The sequence below is a fragment of the Chiloscyllium plagiosum genome, unplaced genomic scaffold (assembly GCF_004010195.1).
Source record: "Chiloscyllium plagiosum isolate BGI_BamShark_2017 unplaced genomic scaffold, ASM401019v2 scaf_12894, whole genome shotgun sequence".
NCBI lineage: Eukaryota > Metazoa > Chordata > Chondrichthyes > Orectolobiformes > Hemiscylliidae > Chiloscyllium > Chiloscyllium plagiosum.
In genome coordinates this window covers 7108-13129 of record NW_025213872.1, presented here as the reverse complement: position 1 = coordinate 13129, position 6022 = coordinate 7108, and the positions used below count along the sequence as shown (strand labels likewise).

Below are 6022 nucleotides of genomic sequence, written 5' to 3'. Positions count from 1 at the left end.
GTAGTTTTTAATAGGAGCAGTTTTTAGACTTTATAGAGTTAATGTCTTTGTTGCTCACCACACCTCAGATAAGCTTCCTCCTCTTGGGAAACCACGGGCTGCCCTGGATGGCCATGGTTACTGATTCGTTCAGGTGGTGCCCCTGGAATGTAAAAGGGAGCCATTCCCCCATTAAAAAGAAGGTGCTGATAAGCCTCAGGAAGGAAAGGGTGGACACATTTAACTGATAAGGAACATCTGAAACTGCAGCAAGGAGGTTATGATAGGATATTCTTCTCCTCCTTTAGCTCCAAGTGTAGAGGAGTGGCTATTCTGGTAAGAAAGAACCTCCCTTTCCAGGTAATTGAGCAAATTAAGGACAAACATGGACTGTCCGTCATTCTTAAAGCTCTCATACATGGCGAAGAGTATGGCGTCCTGAATGTGTATTCTCCCCCCGGTGCACACTCTTAAATTTCTAATTGATGCAGTTGCTAAATTAATGAGTCTTGGGGTACACCGCATGGTCATTGGAGGGGATTTTAATCGCCTAATAGATCCCGAGGTAGACAGGGTGCCAAGCGGCCAGGCAGGTACATCCGCGCAACCGAAGCAGTTAGTGGACATGTGCGAGGAGTTGGGATTAGTGGATGTGTGGAGGCATCTCCACCCTAATGGAAGAGACTTTACTTTCTCTTCCAACCCACATAAGTACCACATTGGAACTGACACTTTTTAATGCCATTGGATTGCTTGAACAGAACATTGGCTTGTGAAATTGGCAATATAGCTGTCTCGGACCATGTGCCAGTGTATTTAGATGGTAAAATCAAGAGTGGTGGAATGGATGCACAGCACTGGTGCATGGACCCATTCCTGTTAAGGGATAGCAAATTTGTTGAGTACATCACAATAGTTCAGAGCCTTCTGGGATATCAACTCGGGTACGGCCAGTAATCTGGAAATACTGTAGGAGGCCACTAAGGCATATTTATGAGGCCTGATTATTTTTTTATTCAACGACTAGAAGGACGCAGAGGAAGGAGTAACAACAGATGCTGGAAACTCGGCTGCAGATAGCTGAGGAAGTATATTATAATAGGCCTTCACTGGTCCAGCTGCAGCTCTCCGGGCTGCTCCCAACTCATTGCACACACTGGGAAAAAAAAGGTCTGCTTTGCTCAACAAAGATTGTTTGAATTTGGAGATAAGCCAGGTAGATATCTGGCTAGAAAGAAAAATGATTCCCAATGTATTATGTCTGTTAGAGAGAAGGTTGGCACAGTTATCCGTGAGTTAAAGAAGATTAATGTTAGATTTAGGGAATCCTTTGCAGAGTTATATCGGTCGGAGGGAGATGAACACAGTGCAGCGAGAATGCAGGCCTTTTTTGAGTTCCTGCACCTCCCTAGTATAAATGCGGAACAGGTTTCCTGTTGAATATGCCTTTGACGATACATGAGGTACAGGATGCAATAAATCATCTCCAAGGTGGCAAAGCACCGCGGTCAGATGGATTCCCAAGTGAATTCTATAAGGAATTCATAAATATGTTGGTGGAGCTACCTCTGGGGATGTATAGCTACTCATATGTACAGGATTAGGGAGGCTAGTATCTTCCTCATGTTAAAGAAGGGGAAAGAGCCCGAAGAATGTGTTTCATGCAGACCCGTTTCACTGTTGAATGTAGATTGTAAAATTCTGCCCAAGACGCTGGCCCTGAGGTTGGAAAAGGTGTTGTCCTGTATTGTGAAAGAAGATCAGATGGGTTTTGTTAAAGGCCGGAGCTCCTCCAACAATATCAGGAGGGTACTGAACATGGTGCAGGTATGCCAGCAAAGGTTGATCCTGGGTTCGGTGGCCTCCCTAGATGCAGAAAAGGTATTTGACCAGATAGAATGGCTGTACCTGTTTGGGGTCCTCAAGCGCTTTGGTCTGGGGACAACCTTTGCGAGATGGGTGGTGGTGTTGTATAATGATCCTAAGGCAGCAGTCATCACAAATGGCACTAAGTCAGATAACTTTAATACTGGGAGAGGTAGTCGACAGGGGTCTCCTCTTTCACCACTGCTATTTACCTTGGCAATTGAGCCATTAGCTGAGGCTATCAGGAGGGATCCTGAAATAGTGGCGCCAGTAGTGGGAATGGGTGAACATAAGATTACCCTATATGCTGATGACATCCTTTTGTTCTTGGCCAATCTGGAGGAGTCAGTTCCTCGATTGATTCAAACAATTAATTTATTTGGCAGTTTTTAGGGCTGCAGGATCAACTTTACAAAATCAGAAGCCATGCCGATGGTGTGTGTGTGTGGGGGGGGGGGGGGAGGAAGAATTAGTGGAGGTGCCTGATCTGAAGGATGGAATGCAGTTCCTGTTTAGATGGTCGTCAAAAGGGTTTTTGTATTTGGGAATTTTTATTACCCCTGCCTTCCACCAGCTGTATAAAGCTAACTATGTACAATTACTGGAGAATAGAAAGCAGGATTTGCAGCGGTGGGACGGATTACCGTTATCATCGTTAGGCCGAATAGCTCTGATTAAAATGAATGTTCTTCCTCGCCTATTGTACCCCATGAGAATGCTTCTGTTGTCGCTGCCCAGATGAGTATTACTGAGGCTCAATTGTTGGCTCGGTTCTTTTATTTGGTGTCGCAGGTGCCCCCTAATTAAGTTTACCAAATTGCAGCTCTCACAGGGTGAGGAGGAGTGGACCTTTTGGACTTGAAGAGATATCAAATAAGAGCTTTCTTAGCATATGTGGGTGACTGGGTACGGGTGGACTCGGGGTCGATTTTGCTTGACGTTGAATCATTGCAGTCGAGATTGCCCTAGTTAATCTATTATTCGTTGATAAGATGAAATCCGAGACTGAGCAGTGTAAGAGTACAATCATTTTAAATACAGTGAAAGTCTGGATGATAATGAGGCAAGACAAGGGCAATTGGCTGATGACCTCGCTGATTACCCCACTGGTGGCAGCCCAAGGATTTAAACCTGGGACAATGGACTCCGGCTTTAGGTCATGACAGAATAAGGGAATCTCCTGTAGGGAAGATTTATTCGAGGGTTAGTCTTGATGTCATTTAGCCAGCTAAGTCAGAAATATGCATTGTCTAATAGGGACCTTTTCCGATACTTCCAGCTAAGGGATTATATACAGAGGAAGACCACTCTCCTGGCTCAGCATTACAGGTCAAATGTGGAATAAAGAGTACTCTGGTGTACAGGTGTTCTTTCAGTTAGTACGTTGTATCATTTACAGAAGGTACGTACCTTAGGGGATGTGAAGGGACTCTCTAGGATGTGGAATCGGGAGCTAGGATAGGATATTTCATTAGAAGTACGGCAAGATATATGGGAAAATATAAGGAAAATTTCAATATGTAACAAAGCACAGGGCATGCAATTGAAGATTTTACACAGGGCTTATGTGGTGCCAGAGAGGCTAGCTAAGTTCAAGATAGGCACATCACCAGGGTGTCCCAAATGTAAAATTAGTATAGGCACTCACACACTGCTATTGGTAATGTTGTAAGATCCAGAGATACTGGAGTGCTATAGTAAGGGAGCTGAAGGACATCCTGGGGGATTGAAGTTAAAGTGAATCTGGTATTTCTTCTTCTGGGGTTGCCAAATTTGCCTTCTCTCAGAGAACACAGGAACAGACTGTGTAAGGAAGAACATTTTAATGGATTGGATGTTGGAAAAGACCCCAGGCCTTATGGGGTGGCATATGCTGGTGATGGAGCATCACCCCCAAGATGACCTCACAAATATGGTGCACCACAAAACAGTAGTTTTACAAGACGTGGCGGCCCTTTCCAAATTATATTGATGCAGACTGATCAGCAGTATTAATTAGAGCCGTGGTATAGCTGTGGGAATCAGTCTGGGCGCTCATGGGGCCCTGGGAGGGCAAGGCTGGGTGAAAGGAATACGGGTGCAATAACTGGTGCTCCCATCGATGGGAGCCTTAATGGAGGTGTGGTGAGTGAAATAGAATAAAGTAATGTGATAGAATTCAAATTAACTTAAATTATGTTTAATTTTTTTTTTCAATTTGATTGTAGTTTAGTTTAAGCTAAGTTTGTTTTAGTTGAATAATAGGTAGCTCATTATTAACAGTATCATAAAATGACATTGTTGTACTGCTATTTTTCTGTATTTTGGTATTGTTCTTTTTTGTATATAGAGGTCTTGTGAGAGATTCGTAAAAGTTTCTAATAAAAATATTTTTAAAAAAATTCTTGCCTTCCCCCATAACTATTTTTGACATTCAAAAGTCAGATGAACTCAGCTTTGAATATATTCCATATCTCCCGAACTACAGAAAGGCATCCCCACTTTGAACTAAATTCCTCTTGCTAATATACCACTTGCCTTGCTGATTGCTTGCTGCACCTATGTGACAACTGGCATTGACTGGAGTAGAAAGCTTGAGCAGAAGGTGCTGAGGCACGTTTGTACATCCACACATCATTCCTGATGAACGGCTTTTGCCCAAAACGTTGACTGTTCTGCACCTCGGATGCCGTCAGACCAGCTGTGCTTTTCCAGCGCCACAATTTTCGACTCTGATTTCTGGTATCTGCAGTCCTCACTTACTCCACATCCCATAATATCACCATTTAAACAATATACCTCCTTTCTGTTTTTATTTCATAGGAAAGGTTACAAGTTCACACTGCGTTACTACATTTACCATGTGTTTGCCAATTAAGACACATACCTGAACCAACTTTGCTGTAAGTCAAGAACTGAACACCAGAGTGAAAAAAATAAAATGGAAAAGGGGGTGAGAAGAGTGTGTTGTACTCACAGATGTTGGACAGAGGAAAGAAGTTGCAGTCTGGGATGAAGTTCAATCTTCATTCAAAGAGAGGGGAGCAGCAACACCTTCACAAGCGCATGGTCCAACTTCCGCATTCTGACAATAGGGGGGAGGCTCTCAATGGCAGGAGGACCACAATCCTTCCGGTCCTTCAGGGTCGATCAGAAGAATGTGGAGTGCCATTTCCGCTGACAGCAAAGAGCATGCGCAGTATTTTGCTGACACCAGCGTACGAGCGCAATGCTTCCTGACATCGAGAAGCATGCGCAGTATGCCCAGTGGAGATGCTGGTCCAACTGCCAATCGGAGAGAAAAAAGGCTGGAGCCCACTTCTTTTGTTTTTCTGGAGCTCAACAGTTTATTCCTTTTGCATTTTGTCTGGCTGCTCAACTTTTGAATGTCTTTTCCCCAGGGTAGAGGAAAGCCCAAACTGGAGGGGCATAGGTTTAGCGTGAGAGGGGAAAGGTTTAAATGGGACCGAACTGGTAACATTTTCATGCAGAGCGTGGTATATGTATGGAATGAGCTGCCGGAGACAGTGGTCGAGGCTGGAACAATTACAACATTTAAAAGGCATCTGGATGGGTATATGAATAGGAAGGGTTCTGAGAGATATGGGCCAACTGGTGGCAAATGGATCACCAGATTAATTTAGAATATGTGCTTGGCATGCACCGAAAGGTTTGTTTCCCTGCTCTGCAACTCTATGACTCTATTTCTACTTAATCTGAACCAACTTCACAAGACGAGGAATTGGCCATTCCATCCTTACAGCCTGTCCTCAACTGTGCCTAATTGCACAGATTTCAATGCAAGTTTCAGAAAAATGTCTGCAGCGTTTTTTAAAAATAATTGAATTTGCTTTCAAACTTTACTGATGTTTTTGAAAATATCATTTTAGCGATTCTCAATGTTAAAGATCAGTCTTTCTCACACCACCCCCTCCCATCTCCCTTTTAGAGTAATCACCAACCGCTCCCTCTCTGTCCTTAGAAGGGCTGATACTGTGATCAAAGAGGGCTCGAGGCACAAGAAAGGATCGGGTGGGGGTGCGGGTAGAGAAATTGGACAGGAAACAGAGGCTAGGGGGAAGAGAGAGAGAGAAATGGACACGTGGACAGAGCATTGGAGTTAGAGAAACCCTGGGGGTGCACAGGGTGGGGGGCAAAGGGTTTGTCAGAGAGCGAGAGAATGGGGGTGGAGTGTGTG

General features: G+C 44.1%; 1 long non-coding RNA gene across 1 annotated transcript in view; it reads left to right on the top strand.

The window, feature by feature from the left end:
* LOC122547738 overlaps window positions 1-4865 on the top strand; it is a 5762-nt gene extending 897 nt beyond the window's left edge. The window contains exons 2-3 of the long non-coding RNA XR_006311079.1: window positions 180-182; window positions 4804-4865. This is a non-coding gene — a long non-coding RNA (uncharacterized LOC122547738). The remainder of the gene's footprint in view (window positions 1-179; window positions 183-4803) is intronic.
* The last annotated feature ends 1157 nt before the right edge of the window (window positions 4866-6022 follow it).